Raw genomic sequence first — 21,911 nt, 5'->3', positions numbered from 1 at the left:
GAAGGCACTTGATGAGATGAGCACTGGGTGTTAAATATTGGCAAATTGAATTTAAATTTAAAGAAAAAAGGAAAGAAAAATAAAAGCCACCATTTGAGGTGTTACAGACAAGTGTTGTCCATGTAACTAAAAAAAAAAAAATCTAACATCCAAATTGAGTGTTTTTTTTTTTTTTAAAGTAGGCTCCATGCCCAATATGGGGCTTGAACTCACAACCCTGAAATCGAGTATCACGTGCTCTACTGACTGAGCCAAACAGTATTTTAGTGCCCTGAAATACCCACCAGATTTTAAAGGTTTAGTATGAAAAAATAACACAAAATATCTCAATAATTTTTGTATTTGTTATACATCAAAATAGCAGTATTATGGATATGGTGGATTAACTAAAACATATTATTAAAATGGTATCACCTACTTTTACATTTTTTTTAACATGTCTCCTAGAAAATTTTAAATTACACATGTAGTTTCATTATATTTCTATTAGGGGAATCCTGTCTATAAAACTTCCTGCAATTTATTAAAACATATCAAACGGTACTGTGAGCATCAGAACCAGGCTTTGGTGGTGTTTTAAGAAGCTGTATGAATGAGAAAATAGTAAAAATCTTGTACCACACTCAAGGCAGAGTCACTAGGTTTGTGAAACATTGCTCTGCAATACAGACAACAAGAAACGCAATTCTTAGTTTTCTCCTAAAAATATTTCTATGGCTCAAATATCACGACTTTCTTTTCTACCCACGTCTCCCCCTTCAGAGTTCCTACTTGTTGCGGGATGAGCCTCTTCTCAGACTGGCCAACGGATTCACGGTGGCAGGTGCGTCTATTGTGCTAACAGAATCAAGGGAATAATAACAACTTTCAATGAGCTCTGGAAGAAATGGCCATATATGAAATATGAAGGCAGGATTTATTTTTTGTGGTCACCCCCTTAACCTTCCCTCGTGCATTGTGGAAGTCGGTTTTGCAGTGTGAAAAGTGTCCATGCTCGTCGTTTTTCACGCCCTCCCTAAGCGATGGATTAAGACAGTTTCCTGTGTTTTTCTTCAGTGATTCCTAACTTGGGGTCACATTTTCTGCAGTATGAAATACCACGTACTTTAGAATAACAAAATAATAATGATGGAGGTTCTAAGATCTCAAAAATCCCCCCCCCCCCCCCCCCGGTGACTGTAGATAGATGTATTAAAAAAACACACACATATCGTACGGAAGACTCCTAAACTCAGTTTTGACCATGGAGGACAAATTCACTCTTTGACAAAATTTGCAATAAAATTCTAAGTTTTGAGCCATAGACTATTTATTTTTGTACTAAAGAAAACTCCACCATAAATTTGCTGCAGTATTTCAATGAACAGGGACTTCTAAGGTAGTCATCACATGCGGAGCTCATGGTTTCTCAAGAAGGTGAGTGGAGCACTGAACATGAGCGAGGAAGCCGTCTAGGCAGCACGAACATCTCCTTTACCTCAGACACGGCCTGTGACCTACCCCTTGGGGGACTTCCGAGGGCCACCGCATTAATGTTTATGAGACTAAGTCACACTCTAAGGACGTGGGTCTCATTTCAATGTTGGCAACGTGTATAATAAAATAGTAGATTCTTTGGTGACATATCTGCATCCTGTTGAAAAATATTCAGGTTATTTCCAATCTGCATTCCTTTCCTTCGAAAATGATGACATGGGTGTGAATATGCTCTCTTAAAAATCTTAAATTGTACTGCAGGATCCATTTGTAGGATACGTTATTAATCTTTTAGACTGAAACACGAGTGGCTATAACTCAGGTCTAGCAGACACGGAGAGATCAATCGACTTCATCTGAAAAGCGTTATCCCAAGGCAGCCAATTAGGGGTGCCTTCAGACTCTCTCTCATCTGACACGATGCATGAATAACACCCGGGCTCGTGGGCTAGATTCCTGAGTGGAAATCTCCCATTTGGGTATCGTGTGTGAGCTGTATTCTTGAAGCTGCAGGTTTTGCTGGTGGGAAAGCTGATCACGAAGTATTGAGTCAAGTAGACACATCACAAGTCATAATGTCTTAGTTTCTCTGTAACTAAATAGGGAGGCATATTGAGCTGACTACTGAGGACTCTACCTGCCTGGCTGGAACCAGGGGGTGGGGGGAAGGATCTGCATGGACAGGATGGGTGAGGCCATCCCAATTCTCCATTAGAGACGGAAACCTGGGACGTAAGTTCTGGCAAAGTCGGAAAACAGGAATAATAAGTTACCTTTATTCTGTCGTTGGGCTTTATTCTAATGCTCCTTAAACTTCCTCACCTGCCTTCCTAACCGCAGCTTTAGGAAAGGGTCATGGATGTGTTGGGGCCAGATGATTTGGGGCTGAAAGGTTTTAAAAGCCGCCATGGAAACACTGCCCTGGCCGGCGGCCTCCAGTGACCCCTGCCTCCCAGGGTTCACACCGTGTGTAACCCGGCCCCTCCCTTTGAGGGGAGTCTGGCCCCAGAGACAGGTTCCTATCAAACAGAATACAGTGAAGTGACGGCTTCTTTGCCCTATCTCTTGCTCGCTCACTCTGATGGAAGCCAGCTTCCATGCAGTGTAGACAGGCCTACGCGGCAAGGAAATGAAGGAGGCCTCTGGCCAACAGCCAACAAGCAGCCACCACATGCGCAAGCCCGCCAAGAATAACACGAGTGAGCCTGGAAGTGGCTCTTGTGCCAGCTGGGCCTGGAGAGGACGGTGCCCAGACCTACACTGGGTGTGTCGGCTCCCAAGATGCCCTGAGCCAGAGGCCCCACCTCGGCTGCCCCTGGATTCTTGATCCCCGGAAACTATGAGAAAATACATGTGGTTTTAAGCCACTAAATTTGGGCAGCCTGGGTGGCTCAGTGGTTTAGTGCCGCCTTTGGCCCAGGGCCTGATCCTGGAGACCCGGGATCGAGTCCCATGTCAGGCTCCCTGCATGGAGCCTGCTTCTCCCTCTGCCTGTGTTTCTGCCTCTCTCTCTCTCTCTCTCATCTATCTGTCTCATGAATAAATAAAAATCTTTTTTAAAAATGCTCAGTTAAAAAAAAATAAGCCACTAAATTTCAGAGTGATTTGTTGCACAGCAGTAGACAACGAATATGACCTAACGACCATGACCGTCTTGATGCCGGGTCTGGGTGAGACTCGTCCTTGTCCGCCTGGGCCCCAGCACCTGCCCGGCACACAGCAGAGGCTCAACGAAGGTCTGAGAAAAGAAAAACGGAAGAGAAGGAGAAAAGGACAGACAAGAAGGGGGAGGAGATGGGCGCCCGTGAGAGGACGGAAGCTCAAGCTGCGGGAAGCGGAGCACAGCCGCCCGCCTGAACAGGAGTCACTCCGTGGACACAGTTTCCCTCCCCTTCTAATTCGTCTTACAGGTGGTGCCCGACCTAACAGCTGCTCGTAGCAGGGGTCTCCCTGGGGGGAATGTGCTGGAATCACGTAAGCAGCTCTTCGTCAACGGGGGAGCGTAGGCGGCCAGACCCAGCATCCGAGCAGGGGTAGCCCTGGTGTGGGCGCTGCTCCCATCTGGGGTGCCCAGCCCGCCCCCTAAAGCTGCTCTCCTGTCCGAGCACCTAGCCTCGCCGCCCGCATCGCCCCCCGAGGCCTGGGACACGGCGTCCCCACTGCGGGTCCCTGTCCTGCTCCCGGGCCTCCCGGAATTCTCTAGCTCAGCCAGGTTACTGAACGCTCAAGTCGAAGTTGGGGTACAGGGTCTCTGGCGCCACACACATACCGTGTTCCTGGGAATTCTGGGGACTCAAAACCTGGATCTTCGCGGGCTTACGTCCTCACTTCTGAAATGCTTGGTCTTTATTATTTGCTCATCCTCAGGAGGCGACGGCTATGAAGGAATTTGAATTCCTTTTTTTCTCCCACTTAATCTCCAAGAATTTTAAACAATTCTCCTGAATGTATGGAGAACACTCCTTTCCCAGGAAGAGTGTCTCCCCGAGAAGTGAGTTGCCTTCCTTAACTGATCGGTTCATGAATTCACCTTTTTATCTCATTTATTTAAAATTAAAAACAAACAAACTCATATTCCTGTGTGCCCAGCACTGAGCCAAAGTTTAATCATCCTGACATGGTCCCTGCCTACTACGGTTTTTGTTTTGTTTTAAAGAATAAAGTGTTAGCAGACGCAGGTAACATTAACATAAAAATAACAAGCATCCAAACGTTGGCACGTGGGACACAGAACGTTCAGCTCTGCATTTTGAAAATAGTTTTAAAAAGATAAACAGAATCCCAAGTGATCTCTGCCTTAACAAGTCCAGAAATTGTTTAGCTAACTGCAGTAGGGCTTAGCCTACGTAGGAAATAATAGGGAGACCAAGAAATTAGAAGAGGAAAGAACTCAGTAGGAACTGAAAATTAAAGATTTCTTCTTTCCTAGCAGCAGCTGGAAAACGTGAAGCAGAAGCCGTGGGGTAGAAGGTCGCCAACTCCCTCGATGCTACTGATTATCTCTTCCTCTTTAGAAGGTACTTGGGAAACCAGCAGCTGTTTAAACTGGGGACTTTGCTACGACCTCCCGTGCAATGGGAACGGGCCTACTCATGGGCTGCAGGTCATTCAGGGCAGGACGAGAGGCAGAGAAGGTAGTTGCTGCTGAGTCCCATCATTGGCTGGACCATGACATGAAGGTACCGCTTCAAGATTTCTCTCCTTTTGTCTTTCCTCCACTTGTCCCCAGATGATCTCACAAGGACACATTAGCGCCTCTAGGATGGATTACCATTTCCATTAGTTGATGTGGTATAATGAAGTGTTTAAGAGTTCAGGAGCCGTATAACCAAGCACAAGGTACTTAACCTCCCTGTGTGCCTCGATTTCCTCATCTGGGAAATGGGGAACACCTCAGCTGCCTCATAGGGTCATTGGGTCATTATGAGTAGACATGAAGAGCTCAGAGCAACGTCTGACACGGAGCGCTCAGTACATGGTCATCATCGCCACCGTTCCTCACCATGCTGTCCTCGATATCACCACCACCACCCTTGTCACCACACTGTGCAAAGGCAGGGGCAGCAAACGCAAATGCTGCCTCCATGGGGCTATGGAGGGCAGGGGTGGGGGCAGGTAACAAAAAGGAGAAAAGCAGCTGGGTATGCAATAGGGAGTGAAGGGTACTGAGGCTATTTACACAACACATGCTTGTCTGGTTTAAATAATACAGTTAAAATATTTAAAATCCCTATGCTTGCCAGAATGAAATGGATCTTAAATCTGGATGTGAGTTCATGCCCTCTGGTGCAGCATAACCCACAGGACCCTCACAACATCCCTACGGTAAACACCGGGAGGAGTTCCTCATGCGGTTCCTCATCATGAGCTTCAGTGGGGCTGGGAACATCATCTAATGAAAGTCCTTAGTCCAGAGGAAGGTGCTGGAGGGCCCCGGGGAATAGAAGGACTCTCCATAAATACTCATTTTTAAGTTGAGCTTCTGAAACAGAGAGGCTCACCAACGATAGATCCCCTAAAAGGAAGCTCCTTTACCTTCACTCAGTGGAGGCCCCATCTAATTACAGGCCTCGTGGGGAATCACACCCATTCCTGTGGGTTCCATAACAATATGGAATTTACCCTGATGACTCCCAAAGTTACTTCTTCAGATCAGAGCGCTCCTCTGAGCTTCAGACACAAGCGCACGGTTTCCTTAAAGTCTTGCTTGTCATGTAGACTTCTCAACCCCACAAGTCCAGAATGCACCTCTTATTTTTTTTTTTCCTCTAAAACGTGTTCCTCAGCCCAGTAAATGACACCACCATCTTCCTAGTTACTCAGGCCAGAAAGCAGGGAAGGCTATCTCATGCCCAATTTGCCATGCGAGAAATGTCATTCCACCTCCGATCTAACTCTGGATTCTGACAGCCGCCCTGACTCTCTGCCGCCACCACCCTAATCGAACCACTAGCATCTCTTGCCTGGACAGTAGCAAGCGCCCCTCGTCTGGTCTGCTTCTCCCCCTGCACCCCTCTCTCCAAGCCATTCTCCCACGCCAACTTCTTTACTCATGACCTTTGCATATATGTGTCTACTATCTGGACGCTTTCCCTCCCACTCTGGACTATCTCATTTTTAGACCTCAGCTTAAATGTCACAGCTTCAAAAAGTGCCCCCCAAGCACCCTATCTCAAACTAAGTCTCCTCCTGTGGCTTTTTTCTATGCCCCCCCTGTTGTTTTTTTCTCTGTTCTAGCTCTTACCACTCCCTACGTCCTTTCATTAATGGATTTCTTTTTGCTTGCTTATATGTGGAGAACGGGGACCCTGCGTATCCTGTCTCCCCAGGGTCTAGAACGTCTGGCTCTTTGGTAGATTGACGGTCCTGATATATTTCTTGAATACAAAAAAAGAAAAGAAAAAAAAAAGAACAAGAACAAAGAATGGGCCAGAATCCTCCCGATTCCTCTTCCTGTCTCATTGACATCGCCTGTTAGATGCATCCTACACACATTGAGAATTTCCCGTGGAAAACTCACGGAAACACCACGTTACTCTAAAGCATTTGAAGATATAGGAATCATGAAACAATTTAAAGGTCAAGACTTTGAAGAACTAGAAAGTAATGTTTAAAGAAAAATACCACTCAGAAATGACGGACAAGCTCTCTGAATTAGTTATGTGAACCCGTGAAAGATCTTGAAGGTTTGAAACGTCCAGATTCCTTAAGTGCCGTTTTGACTGATCTTTTCACAGAGGCAATAAAATGCTACGATGGATACATTTCTGTACGTAACGTGCTGACTGCGGATCAGTCTCTTACATGAAAGCGAATGAGCCCAATTCTGCTGCTTCTCCAACTCTCTCCAATGAGTCAGGCTCTCGGCGCTGACAAGTCCATCAGAGACCGAGGCATCTCTGAGTCCTAGGAGCCTGCAGGGACTTGACCTGCTCCCCAGCAGCCAGCAGTGGGGGCCCAGCGCACCTGTGGGGGTTGACTTGCAGGGGGTGAAAACGGTAGTTGAGCTGAGAGAGATGTGGCCAATGGTCTCGTTCCTCGTAGGATTATTTCAGCCCTGTTTTTCTTGTCTCCTCTGCTTTCTTTGTCACATTCCAAACACTGGATCCCACTTTTTGCCTGGTCCTTGAGCCTAAATGTCTTTTCATTTGTCTTTGGCTTTTAGAGTTATTAAAACTTGTGTCACCTTTTTTTTTTTTAACCTGACCAGTAAAACATGAACAAATACATGTTTCCTGTTCAGGATTTTTTCCAGGATCCTTAAATATTTATGCCACGTAGACGTGGAATACCTTATAAGAGATGTACTCTGGGAACCCTGGGTGGCGCAGCGGTTTGGCGCGATCCTGGAGACCCGGGATCGAATCCCACATCGGGCTCCCGGTGCATGGAGCCTGCTTCTCCCTCTGACTGTGTCTCTGCCTCTCTCTCTCTCTTCTGTGACTATCATAAATAAATAAAAATTAAAAAAAAAAAGAGATGTACTCTGAAAAGAAAATAATGCCATTTTGGTTCCCTCTCTCTCTCTCTCTCTCTCTCAGTAGGAGAGTTGGGTTTATTCTATCACTCTGATCACTCTACTCATAAATTTTAGAGCCATGGCCAACTGACAATACAGAACCAGGTGGGCAAGAGGTCTGAAAATTCATCTGATGAATTAACGTAAAGGCTGTAACAGGAAAAAAAAAAGGTCTCTGTAACATGAATCAACTTCTGCCTTTTTCCTAGACTCCTTTACATTTGACTTCTTCATTTTTTGATGATTATCAGAGCTAGCATTAGATAGTCACTTACTATGAATAAGATCATTTACATATATTATTTTATTTAATTCTTGGGCCAACCCTGAGGCTTAGCATAAGTGTTGAGGAAAAAAAAAAACACACTAAGATTTCTTCTCATTATAAAGCATTTAAGAGACGATGTCACAATGGGAACTTCAATCTTGCTCAACAACAGACCACAGCCATGCTGCTTCCACCGGGCGCACCTCTCCTTAATGAAGTGTGGCTTGTTCCTTACTTGGGAGAGAGGATGCTCCCGCTAATTTATTTCCTCGCCGACTATGATGTGACCATAGCTTTTCAGGGACCACAAATACATCAGCACTTCTTATACTATAACTTACATGATTTCCTCTGAACTTCTCTCCTACCAGGTTCAAAAATAACAAAATGTAGAGCTTACACTGTAGTTGCTTTGCCTTATTTCCTTTCAGATGTCACCTCTAAGAGCTCTTTGCTAAGAACTACTCCAGACCATATAATTAGCCACACGAACATGGAAAAGGATGGATCAGACCAGAACAGGGCAAATCCATCACTGTTGTTTCAGGAAGCGGAAGCGCTTACGTTCATTTAACTGCAGCATGCACTCCTCTGTTTGTTCCTTCAGAACGATGAGATGGCTGCAAAAATCTGGCTTAGCAGAACTGGATTTAATTCAGTTAGCTCTGTGGTGAGATGCCACCCAGGAGCACTGCGCCAAATAGGCTCATCGGCTTATTTGCCTCTCTCTCTTTTTTTTCTTTGTCTTTTCTATTTTCCTTTCTTTCATCTAGAGACTAAAGTTGGTAATGAGTCTTCTGTTTCTAGTTCAAGTTAGGGTTGGTAGAGAATATTCTGACACTAAATTTCCCAGTTAGTCAGTAAGGAGTCCTTGCCTCAACCTCTCCCCAAGTGTCCCAACCACCACATCCCAGCAATCACCCTTCCCTTCTATCCATCCCTACCATCCAGCAACTAAATGGCTAAAACCCTGCTCCAGCGCTAGGACCAACTTATCAACCCTGCTTCTATTACAGTTTGTTCCAGCAAAATGTCATAATGCCAACATTTCACGTTTCTATTACCTTGGGCCCAGGGAACTCAAATGGAATATCCTCAATCTAAAAAGTATTTTTGTTTTATAGGCCCAAGTGTGTTCCCAAATCTATAAATCTGTTTTCAATTCAAGTTCCATGGGCAGCCCAGGTGGCTCAGTGGTTTATCACCTGCCTTCAGCCCAAGGCGTGATCCTGGAGACCCGGGATTGAGTCCCGCATCGGGCTCCCTGCATGGAGCCTGCTTCTCCCTCTGTGTCTCTGCCTCTCTCTCTCTCTCTCTCATGAATAAATAAATAAAATCTTTAAAAATAAATAAATAAATAAATTCAAGTTCCATAATCTCAAATTCCAGAGCTCGAGTCTCCGTGAACTTGAGTGTCTCTTCATGTTACCACCACATGTGACCGAAGATAGGGTATTTCTTTATTCTCAATTACGTAAGGAACTTTGAGAATTAGGGAAACATGATGATAACAAAGCAACCAAATTAAAACTCAACTTTAAAACTGGTACATTTATTTTTAAAACCTCCATTCACTTTTCTTCTCCCAAACATACATTATTAATGGAGTAATTTGTTTTTCCCCTTTGTCACCGGGAAAAGGAGAATTATAGTGCCTTCTGAATCTGATCCACTGCTTGCTGAGCACAGCATGCAATTAAAGTACAAATAAATAAAACAAATTATGCCATTTATTTGTTTATACTTCTCCTTCTAGGAAAGATTTGAGGCAGCCTATTATTTATTATAGGGTAAAATGCATAGGAACAATTTTAGTTCATTCAGCCTGTTTAGAATGTGTGCTCTGGGAAGAGGCCATACTTCTGGAGTGCCGTGTATGGGTGCCAAAAAGGTAAATTTTCCATTTTCACCATGAAGGATAGAGAGTATTTGGGGCGATCAGCCAAATAAGGTGGAAGAAGCAAAAACTCATAACCAAATAAATATTTTGGTTAACCATTCAGTAGTTGTGGGATCTTGTAAACCTGATTTATCCTTCAATGACCTGTGGGCACCCTTGTCCCACTTTAATGGACACTATTTTTTTCTCTTTCTTGAACAATTATTAGGTATATAGTGTTGGATTCAGATGTGATTGTTCCTTTGACTCAATGGGATATGGGACCCCCCCTTCCAGCAGAGGGTGAGGCCTTTGAAGAAACAGAGGGCATTATTACCAACTATCCAAGAAAAAGGCTGGGCTTCAGAACTTGGACAACTAGCCTTGGACAGGAGGGAACAAAGAAGTCTCTGTTTCTGGAGCTTATCCTCTGGCTCTAGAATTAGTGGTGAGCAGAGGGCTGGACTTGGATGTAGATGGGATCGGCTCTCAGAGTACAAATTTATAACCCGATCCTATTTAGTTGTATGCTCTTTTCTCAGTTATTTTTTTTTTATTTTTTTATTTTTTTATCTCTTAGCCAGTGTTTCACAAAGTGCAGTCTTTGGTGAGAACAGAATCATCCTAGATGTAGCAAATCAGGACCTTTGGGATTAGGACCTTGTTATCAGGTATTAAATGGGCCCTCCAATTTGTGATTCACTGCCCTGGATTAAAGGCCTGTTTAAATATTCTCATCTTTTCAGCTATGTCTCTGAGAAGATCATAGGTACACTCGTGGTTACACATGTGGCAATAACGTTAAGAAGTAGCACTCAACACCAAAGACCTGTGGGCAAGGGGTGCATGGTCAATGGCAGCTAGCGGTAGTTTCCAGGAGAAAGTTGCTCTTGTCAGGGAAGGACAGAACCAGAGCAAGGAACAATCTGGGCTGGGAAGTCAAGCAGTTTTCTTCTTCAAGGTAGATTTCCCCTTCTTTCCAATCTTAGATGACAGAGTTTATTTTTATTAAGGGAAATGGTCCTTTTCTTTACAATCCTATGTTATTTGTGGCTCACATAAAGGACTCCTTTAACAAGTTAACCAGGGAGAAATAAACTTAAGAGGAAATGATAACAGATTTTTCTAATAAAAAGCAGCTTTGGGTGTTTCTGGCTAAAACAAGCTCTACTGAGAGCACCAAAAGGTGAAAGCAGCTGTGTTCTGAAAAAGGGTTTCTCCAGGCCATTCTAGAAGATGATGGATTGCCCATCATAGAAGATCAGATAGCTCCAAGACCCTGAGGTGCTAGCAAATGACTGAATCGGAAAGTGTTCGTGTAGTATCTCAGCCAGGGCATTCACTGTTAAAAACATCGAGAGGAAGCTAACCATGTCAAAGCAGATCTTCACCCTCCAGTAAGAAGAGGCAGGATACGTTTTTCCACTTACAAGTTGTTTTCTTTGACTTCTTTGTATTTCTTGACCTGCATATTTAAGTAAATTAGCCATCATGCATCACTCTAAATAAGGAGCCTTTTTGTATAGTCACTGGTGTTTGCTCCCTGGGTTTATTAAATTCTCCAGTCGTGAACATGCTAGGGCCTAAGCCACATGCTTTCGATGCCATCAGAGCCAGCCCTGCAGTCAGTCAGCCAAGGCAGCCAAGAGGGAAGGTCTCAGCTGGAGTCCGAGCCCACTGGGGACTTTCCAGCAAGCTCCGCGCTCTCCCATCAGCTGAGGACACTGAAAGGGCCCTGACCTAGGAAGCCGATTCGCTGAAGGAAGCTTCTCTGTAGCCAGAGAGGCCTGGCTACACTCTCTCCTCTGTGCCCAGGTCTCTGAGTCCTCCTCCTCCTCCTCATAAACCCCCATGTGGCTGCCCACACGCTTACAGAGGTCCACAGGGGCTCTCTGACCAGCAGCTCAATTGTTCTAAGGCCTAAGGCAGCATCCACATCATCTGAAAACTTGTTAGGAATGCAGAATCTGGGACTCCTTCCCAGACCTACTGAATTTTAACCAGAATCCTTAGGTTTAAGGATTAAACCTTAATCCTTAAATTTGAGAAAGACAAAAATGGTGGCAGCTAGAGAGCTCCATGTTGGGAGCCCTTTTAATGCAGGAAGATCTAAGTTCACAAGCTGGAAGGTAGATGTTGAATGACAGGGTGTGGGGAGGGAGGCAGACACAATTCTTCAGAACAGACGGAGTCTGGGGGGATTGTGTTCCATGTATGTGTATGTAAACTGCACGGACTCTAATAATTAATAATTTATCTTTGGGAGAAATGGCTCCCAACTACGTTATCAAGAGAAGTACTCCTTGTGCTTCTGCAAGTGGGGAGAGCATCTTGAAGAGAACCGAACCAGATACCATACCCACTCCCTGTTTCCTTCCTGAAGTTCCCCAGGGGGTCCGGTCCATCCCAGGTTGCTCCACCCTGGCTGTTCTTTAGAAACACCTGGGAACGCTCAAAAACAACACCCCAGCCCCACCTCAGAGCAGTCAGAGGGGGAATTTCTGGGTCTGAGGCCCTGTGCGGAGGTATTTTAAATCTCTCTCGGGTATGTAAGGCAGGCTCACTCAGAATCAAGAAATGAATAGTGTGTCAGAGACCATGGGAGGGTGGGACAGTGGCATTTACAATTGTCCCTAGGACAACCCCAGGGGATGAAGGTCCAGAGTGTAGAGACAAGAGGAGCTAGGGAGACTTGGGGACAGGAGAGGACAGCTAGACACTGGGGTTTGTCCACAAGGAGACCCCACAGGAAGAGCTTCATGTCTTTTGGTACTTTCCCTCGGATTAAGAGAACAGGCAATGCAGTTTACAGTCATCGACTTTTCCAACTGAACGTTTTCATTCCTTTTAGGTCTCTCCCAACCCGGAATGTAGTCTACCTTTAGCACCACCTGTGGTGTTGGCAGTGTAGAGAAAGAAGAAAAAAATGTAGGTGCAAAATGAAGTTTGGCTTCCCCCACATTCACACTTGCTTTGAAAATCATGTTTGTTGAAAACAGGGGATTATTGGGGGACCTTGGCCAGGCATCCCAGGTGGTGTCTCCGAGGAAGCTGAGGGCAGCAAAAGCTCTGCCGGGAACATGGGGATGGGGTGGCGGTCGGGGAGCAGATGCCACGGAGGGCCTGTGCTGTGGATGTGGGATAAGCCTTTCCCAACATGTGCTAGGTAGTGTGCGTCAAGTTGATGGCTGTGACCCATTAGTTTGTCGTGAAATCTATTTTAAAGGTCACATCCAGTATTTTTAAGCAGGATAAAATGGCATGGAGTAGAATAGAAAATATCAGAGCTCGCAGCTCACCCCATATATGAGGACAATATTTTTTTCTTTTTTAAACTTTGGCTTACAGTACATGTGCATACGTGCATTGGTTTACAACGGAAAATGTGTTTCTTTCTATGGTTATGGTCAATGCACTTGAGAACCACTGAACTGCATCTCTTCGCAGCAGAATAAAACGTGTTACCGGACGCAGTCTGTGGGTAGGGCACTCTGGGGCGCCGCGAGACGGGCCCAGGGCGGAGAAGCTGCGGGCTCGGCCCGCCAGAGCTCAGGCTACGGGAACAGGCAGGAGGAGGGCGACCGTCTCACGGCGGGTGCCCGGATGTTCGGGGGCCCGGGGCAGGCCTGAACCACAGGGCCGACTCAGCAGCAGTGTGGTTAAGATGATGAGAACTGGGCTCCCCACCACAGCATTTTCTCGGTACTCACCCCAAGCTTCGATGTAGTGCGACCGGCCTACGTGTCTGCAAACACCTTGACCCACTGTCTCGATCTGTTTTTTTTTTTCTTTTTTAAGTTTCGTTGAGAAACTTATTGAGAGCTGATGACTTCCTACTAGTTTTTGACCCCATAACTTATCCACGAAGGCAGGTATATTACTCTGAGGGCAACTAACATCGGTATCTATTATAAATACGTCTGGGTAAGCAGTGACTTTACTTCTAATGAAGTCATCGAGTTTATCGGTGTATTCCATAGGATTAAATTTACCATAAAACATAGGCTTCAAAGTAGAAATAGGCTACGTTTTCCAGATTGGCGTATCGCATCAGGGGAGGAGTGCGTCTCTTCATTAATAATTATTTGGTAAAACCAAGATTTCTCGAATTGTTCACCTGAATTCAGGGAGCGAAGAGCACGGGAGGGGTCAGGGGAGTCTAATTCTCTCAGTAAGAAACAATAATAAAAGTGGAATATCCCACTTCACGCGTGGGGTCAATGCAACTGCTGTCTCGGCAGCAGAGACGGCCAATGAAGAAACCGCGGCAAGGATCGGGGCAGACGCCCGAATGATAAAACCCATTTCCTGTCCTCACAATCACCGGCTTGGCCCCATCAGGGGCGGGGGTCACAGGCCCACTGAAGACGCAGGTGGTGATTCCCCACCAGTTCCCCGAATGGGCTGCTGGGAGGACTCGCCCGCTGGAAACGGGAAGGAGCCCCTGGAACTCTGCGAAGGGGGGGCTTCCCAGGGGGGATGGTAGGCTGCGGGGGGCTCAAAGCACCCGAACTCTGAGACACGTGTCATGTGGTTAAGAACAGTCTCTCCGCGTTTCAGAAGGAATCCTGAAGGAGTCACTGCTAGAACTTCGGGGATTTTTTTTTTTTTAAGCTTATCCACTCCTCAGTTCCCGGTGGATTTTTCCTTTCCCTTGAGCTGGATGCGGGTCAAGATGGACTTTTCCACGGGCCCTAGTGAAGGAGATGCTGGAGCCGGCTTGCATCTGGGCGACGCACCGGGTGAGCTGCTTGTCTGAGCGCCTCAGGGGCCTTCTGGGGCTGACGTGAGAAGGACGCCCCCCTCCATGTCCCTTTCATACAAGGTCCATCCCTGGGCCTTCGGGACTGGGGCTGCCGCCCACAGGGGCCTGCGAGCTCGAGGCCGGCCTCCAGAGGAGCTGAGCGGATCCCGGCCCGACCCCCAAGGCTGGCAAGAGTCTCCCCAGGTCACCAGGTCGCGCGGACTCCGGCATCGCCTGCTCCGGGGCCCCCACGGCGGGCGGGCAGCGGCCAGGAACCCGAGGGGCGCCCGGGTGTGACGGCGAGGGAAGGCGGACACGGGGCCAAGTCTGTCACCGCCGCGGGGACGCCCGGCAGCACACGCCCTGCTGCAGCAGCCACCGGTCGGCGACAGGCCCGGGCATTACTCCAACGCGAGGAGGCCGCCTCGGCCCTCAGCCATGGCCGCGCCGAGGTAACAGACCCGTGAGGGGCCGCGACCCAGACGCGGAGCTCAAGTAACGGCTCTGGCGGCTACTACCCAGGGGGCTCCGGGCGGCCCCTCACCTGCCCGGGCCTCAGCGTCTCTGCACAACCGGGCAGCGAAGGTTCAGGGTCACTGGAAACCCAGAAGCCCGCAGAGGGCGCTTCAACGGCCGGGTGCACGCAGGGTGACACTATCATCCCCGGGCCTGGGCCTTCACACCGGGCCTGGGCCTTCGCCACCCGCCCGGCCACGCCAGGTAGACAGGACAGTCCTCACGTCCAAAAAGAACGGCCATGGAATACAATAGTACTACTACATCTTGATAAACGGAGCCGCTTCCGCTCGGGCTAGGACACCGAGGGCCACGTCTTGCCTGCTCGGGCACAGCCTCACGACCACTTAACGCAAAGCGGCCCCGGGGCTCACGCTCGGGACCCGGGCATCGAGGAGGGCGCTTGACGTAATGAGCCCCGGGGTGTTATATGCAACTGATGAATCACCGAGTTCTACCCCTGAAACGAATACTACAACGTATGGTAACTAAATTGATTTTTAATTAAAAAAAAAACAAACTAAAAACTAAAAAATAAAATCTCAAATAACAGGTGAAATGCTGGTGAAAAGAAGAATGGAAGCTCTTTCTCGAGGTGCCTTGGTATTAGCTAAACATTACACGCCCCAAAGACAACACTGTAGAGATCAAGGAACCCTCGTGCACCGTTGGTGGGCATGACAGCATGAAGGTTCCTGAGGAAACTAAAAACAGAACTACCACATGATCCAAAAATTCCACTACTAGGTATTTACTTCAAAATAAGCAACAAAAAACCCCCCACTAATTCAAAAAGATATATGCACCCTTATGTTGAGTGTATTATTTACCAAAGCCACGATATGAAAGCAACCTAAGTGTCCATCAATAGACGAAGAGGTGATAGATATATATATATATATATACACGATGGAATATTACGGAGTCATAAAAAATGAAGTCTTGCCCTTTGCCAACAACATGGATGGATCTAGAGGGTATATTATACTAAGTCAAGTCAGAAATAAATACCACATGGTTTCACTCATATGTGGAATTTAAGAAACAAAATCAAACAAAAAGAGAGAAACAAAAAACAGACTCAACAATCGAGAACAAACTTATGGTTACCAGAGGGAACCTGGGGGCAAGGGGGGGGCAGGCAGGGGGCAGGCGAAACAGGTGAAGGGGATTAAGAGCACACGTATTGTGAGAAGCATTGAGTAATGTATGGAATCATTGAATCACCATATTGTACACCTGAAACTAATCCTGCGTGTTAATTATACTGGAATTTTGCAAATACAAAAAAGTTTTACATGTCCTGAAGCCTAGAAATCCTACCTCAATTATTCCTCCCCTGGAGGCTGAGAAAATGTTTGGATGTTATTGGTGGTGGGCTAATATTTTATTTTTGACACCTAATTTTGAAAATCTACTACATACTAGGCAATATGCTAGGGGTAAATAGAGCTGTAGCCCTCAACTGTAGGGAACTCAATCTAGGGGAGAACAGGCACGGATCTGAATAATTTAATATGTGAGGATAATGGAGTGTCATGTGATAAGTGTTTAATCGATGTGTGTATAAAGTGGTGACTCCAAGCCACTGTCCCTGGGCTTGGGCAGAGGCAGAGGCAAAGCAGTCCAAGAGACGAGGTAAGCGGGAGAGGTGAGTAAACTTGCAGAGAGGAGGAGCAGGAAGCAGGAATGCGATGCACTTTTGAAATATGGGAAGAATTTTCCAGCTGAAAGAATAAAGGGAAGAGCATTCCGAGACGAAGGGATAGCAAGGGAAAAGTCACAGAGGTGTGGAAAAGAACAGTGCATTTGGGAAATCTGTAAGCTGCAAGAGAAGGCTCCAGATGCCAGCAGGAATGAGCTCACAGAGAGCTTTGTCTTTTGTGCAGAGCTACTGGGCTTTTACCTTTTAAGCAGAGAAGTAAGGTGACTGGATTTGTTTCTAGAAGCAGAATGTAGTAATTTAACAGCAGCCTCAAGCATGGATTTGGAGAAGGGCAAGGCTGCAGTCAGGAAAATGAGCAAGGGTTGGGGAATGATCGGGAGTCAGGAAATGACCGAGGGTCAGGGGCATGATCAGCAGGAAAGTGTATGATCTTAGTGCCAAGGTAAGAACAGCCCGGAAGTTGGGGGAATGTAGATGGAGTTACAAGGTTTGGGCTTAGGAGTTCATAAGTGATCAGTGAGTCCTCACAGGTGTAGTGGGGAGAGTCCCAGATAAGAGCTGGTGCAGGAGAAAATGTGGGTGGTTGTGAAGAGGCGGCCCAAATGGGAAGCTAGGGACCATGATTCCTGACTAGGATTGACTTATATTTATATGAGAAAAAACCTAAAGTTAAATGGGGGTAAAAAATCCAGAGGAAAACCAAGGATTAAACTAACACTTATGGGGCAACTTTTAGAAGCTGGGCACTGTGCCAGGCAAAACCATGCGTGCCCCTTTTGTGTCATAACCCTCGCAATATCCACGATGTGCTAGAGCTGCGGTCCTTAGTTTCACAGATGCAGAAATTGACTTCAGGTAAGATAACTCGTCTGAAGCTTCACAATTCACAAGGGTAAAGCAAAGTTTTGTTCCCAGTTTATGTAACTCTGAGCCTATGCTGCAAGTGAGATCCAAAAAAAAAAAAAAAAAAAAGACGAGCCCATCACATCATCTCATCAATGCGTCATGCATTTGTCAAAAAGCTCAGAGCCAGAGGGGAGAATCTGTGCGTCAGTGAAAGATGCTCACTGATGGTGTAGCTGGTCCACTGGACTCTGCGTCTCTATTTCCCTGGGCCTGTGCAGCTACAACTAGAGGTGCTCTTTTTTTCCACCTCCCCTAGGATAAGGAAAGCAATACACTTACTACATCAAAATAAACTCCAGAGAGATTAAGATTTAAATGTAAAAAGAAAAGAATTAAAGAAAATGAAACCTAAAAGATTTAGAAGAAAATTTGGGATTAAAAGAATTATCTAGGAGGACTTTCAAAGCATGACACAAACTACAAAGCCTGATCATTTGGTGACATAAAAACTAAACACTTCTGGAGAGAAAGACCAGCAACCCAACTGAAAAGTGAACACATCCACAGACGGCTGAATAAAAGAAACACAAGTGAACTCTGAATATGTGGAAAGATGCAAATTGAAACTTCATGATGATTTTTTACTTTTCAGGTTAGCAAAGATCAAAAAGTTTGATATTATCACTCATTATTGGGCAAGGGAAATTGGCATTCTCAAACATTATCAGTAAGAGATTATGAGGCTATCTTAGAGCAATTTGGCAGCATGCATGAAAAGTTTAAATGGACATTACATTTGATCATGCGATTTCACTTCTAGTAATTCCTCCTATGAATATACTTATACCTGTACCTAAAAACGCACTTATCTTGCTTTTCAATGCAGCTACTGTATGTGTGTGCACGCACAGAAAAGTAGGAACAATTCATTCACCGATAGGGACCGTCCTGGGCCAACTATAGTATAGCTAGCTACACATAGAATGTTCCACAAAATTGAATGAGGCAGATATAGACTGATGTGAGCTGACCTCCATGATATATTTCCAAGGAAAAAAGCCAGATGAACAATGGCTATAACTTATTACTATTTTTTAAGGAAAAAAACGTACACACACCTATATATGTACACGTATGATGTATACGTACGTGTACACGTGTCTACTTGTATATTCACAGACTATTACAGTGAATGGGAAACACCTAACAGTCCGAGGGTAGAGAAACCAAGAACAGGTGAGGGAGATTTACCTGTCACTCTACACGCTTTTCTTTTGAAGATTTTTTTCACCCTGTGCCTTTATTTCTTTTTCCAGAAAAAAACGAGAAGGGGAAAGAAGGGCAAAGGGGGTGAGAAATGATGCATACAAGGGAGAGCAGGGCAGGAACACTACCCAAACAGATTTTTAGCTCTGGTCCCATTCTATCTCAGGCCAGCTTTAAGGCTCTTTGAGGCTCTACATTGGACAGGCCACCGTCACCAAAGGTTGGCTAAGGGACCAGGGAAAAGAAAAGGATCTTGAGAACCGTTTTACAGGAAGGCTTCTGACCAAACTTGACTATCTAGGCTCGGAAATGAACAACTAATCCTAACATCCAGGGGTGAAACGGGTCTCCCCAGAGGAAGTCACAAATCCCATGCACAGCTGTGTTGTTGTTTTACTTACCCTGAGGAACAAAGAGGTTTTCAAAAGCATCAAACACCTCCAAAAAGTTCCATTATCACTTTTAAGTTTTACCAAAGGGCTCTGTAGCACAATGGCCATATTTTCTGAAGGAAAATTCAAGCCTCTTGGTCTGACCGTGGTTTGAGCACAGGGTGCCTATCCCTAGATTTGTAGGGAGGGTAGTAGTGCATACGGAGGCCTTAACACCAGTTGTCCGGGTGCAGACATTCTTTACCTCAGATGCTGACACCCTGGCTGTGGAAAAGCTGGAATTGGTTGGAAGTAACCCATACATGGGCTAGGGGTCACTAACCCACTCCGAACAGACAGTTCCAAGAGAACGTGATGCACCGGTACCTGAGGTCCTTGGTGCGACTGAGCCCGTTAGAGGGAAAGGGTATAGAGGACCCACTCCAAGGAAAGAAACCGAAGGACTAAACGTGGTGAAAAGTAAAGGAGCAGGATCCTTGCATGGAAGCTAGAAAGCTTGGCATCAAATTACTTATGCCTGACCTTTCGTGCTCCTATAGAAACTCTCATTAGTGTTTTCCCTTTTAAAATACGCCATTCGAATGAAGGAATGTCCACAGTCTCTAATTAAGAATCCAAACATATGAAGCCCAGAAATAACCTTAAAAAAAAAAAAAAAAAAAGAGGCCAACTCATTTTAATCTAAAAGCTCATATATGACTCGTGGCTTTTTTTTTTTTTTAAATAAAACTTGTCAAGATACAGAAGTGATCAGGATTATGTGGGGCTAGAGCACATATTTACATATGGCAAGCCGAGAAAGCAGCTGTAGGGAAGGCCCACCCCATTCCAGCCTAGAGCCCTGAGCTCAGCACCTTCTGAGGCGGGCAGAGGGGGAGCATTTCAAGATCCCCACTGACATCCATGTCCCTGTGGATACTCTCCCCCCACCTCTTTTAATGGTTGTGCAGCTTATCCCAGTGGGTCCCACACAAGACCGTTAGGGAAAATTCGATGTCTTGCTGCCAAAACTTAGCCCACAGGGACTTCATCAACACTAGGGGTTTCCAGATGCCTAGATCCTAAGTACCAGTAAACATTCTAAAACAAATTGGGGGAAAAAAATAAAAAGTAAAACAATTTGGGGAATGGACATAAGGTCGCTAACTTTTATTTTGCCACATTAGGACACTAACAGACACACAAACAGAATGCCTACCACCATCTGCTATCACCAGGGTTTCATAAATGGAAAAAAAAAAAAAAAAGACCTCTGATACCATATAGAGTGAAAGAAGAGTCTTCAATTTTAAATATCACGTATGTGCTCTCCTTTATACGTACGAGGTGTGTGTCTGTAAGAATATTTTTTAAATTATCTTGGGCAGCCCAGGTGGCTCAGCAGGTTTAGCACCGCCTTCGGCCCAGGGCGTGATCCTGGAGACCCGGGATCGAGTCCAACATCAGGCTCCCTGCAGGGAGCCTGCTTCTCCCTCTGCCTGTGTCTCTGCCTCTCTCTCTCTCTCCCCCTGTGTCTCTCATGAATAAATAGAAAAAAGAATGTTTTTAAAATTATCTTAAGAAGGAATTATAAGATTGTATTTACTTATCTGAGAGCGAGCCAGAGCGTGTGCAAGGTTGGGGGTGGGGGCAGAGGGGCGAGGAGGGAGCCTCAAGCAGGCCCTGCGCTGGGCAAGGAGCTGCCTGCAGGGCTCCGGCCTGGAAGCCTCAGATCATGACCTGAGCCGAAATCAAGAGTTGGAAGCTTCACAGGCTGAGCCGCCCAAGCGGCCCTAAATGGGATTCTTTTAAGATTTTTTGTTTTAAAGATTTTATTTATTTATTCATGGGAGAGACAAAGACAGAGAGAGAGAGGGAGAGAGACAGAGACCCAGGCAGAGGGAGAAGCAGGCTCCATGCAGGAAGCCCGACGTGGGACTCGATCCCGGGGCCCCAGGATCACACCCTGGGTGAAGGCGGCGCTAAACCCGCTGGGCCACCCGGGCTGCCCCTAAAAGGGATTCTCTTAGACTGAACGGTCAGCGCTCAGGAAAACTTCACCGCGTTCTAGTTCTTCTTCTACCAGGCTCCGCGGGAAGCTTCTTCCTGAACCGGCACAGAACCTGCGCTGTTGGCTGGGCCCCACTGATCTGCTCGGCGCCGGCCACGGGCCTGCCTTTCTGCAGCCCCTGAATGCCACGCCGACAGGCCCGGTTCCCCATCATCGGGCCATCTCTGGGGCAAATGAGACTAAGTGTTCAGAAGAGAATCTTGAGGGGGCACCGGGGGCGCTCAGCCGGGGAAGCGTCTGCCTTCAGCTCAGGTCATGATCTCGGGGTCCTGGGATCGAGCCCTGCACTGGGCTCCTGGCTCGGCGGGGAGTCTGCTGCTCTCCCTGCTGCTCCACCTACTTGTGTTCTCTCTCTGTCAAATAAATTAAAAAAAAAAAAAAAAAAAAATAAAAACCTTGGGATGGTTTTAAAGGACAGCTCAGACGACATCTATTTGCAAAGCCAGGTCAATCACCAAGTCTTCTAGGAGGTTTCCAGTGCCTGAGTGTTGGCGGTGGAACAAGGAGACCCTGCCCAGCAGTGTCCCGGGGCCAGAGCCACATCCACACCCACAGGAGCCTCTTCCTGGGCAGAGGTGGGGGCTCTACTCAGGATGAGGAGGAAGGTCAGTCTCCTTGCCCCTTTCTTTAAAACTGAGTGTTGGTAGGAGGTGAGAGGCACACTCTGGAGGAGCAGCACCACAGATGATAGAATGCTAATGGAAACAGGAACACTGGGGCTTTGGCTACAAAGCCTGTAAAGCCTACAAGCTTCAGGAAGGCCTGTGGTGCACCCTGGGGGGACAGAGG

At 46.4% G+C, this 21,911-nt stretch overlaps 1 protein-coding gene across 4 annotated transcripts in view; it reads right to left on the bottom strand.

The window, feature by feature from the left end:
• KCNAB1 (potassium voltage-gated channel subfamily A regulatory beta subunit 1) overlaps positions 1-21,911 on the bottom strand; it is a 359,570-nt gene that overhangs the window by 167,073 nt on the left and 170,586 nt on the right. The window lies entirely within an intron of this gene.

Source organism: Canis lupus, chromosome 23 (genome assembly GCF_003254725.2).
Source record: "Canis lupus dingo isolate Sandy chromosome 23, ASM325472v2, whole genome shotgun sequence".
NCBI classification, from domain to species: domain Eukaryota; kingdom Metazoa; phylum Chordata; class Mammalia; order Carnivora; family Canidae; genus Canis; species Canis lupus.
Note: the sequence above shows the minus strand (reverse complement) of the source record. Positions and strands in the feature narration are given on the sequence as shown.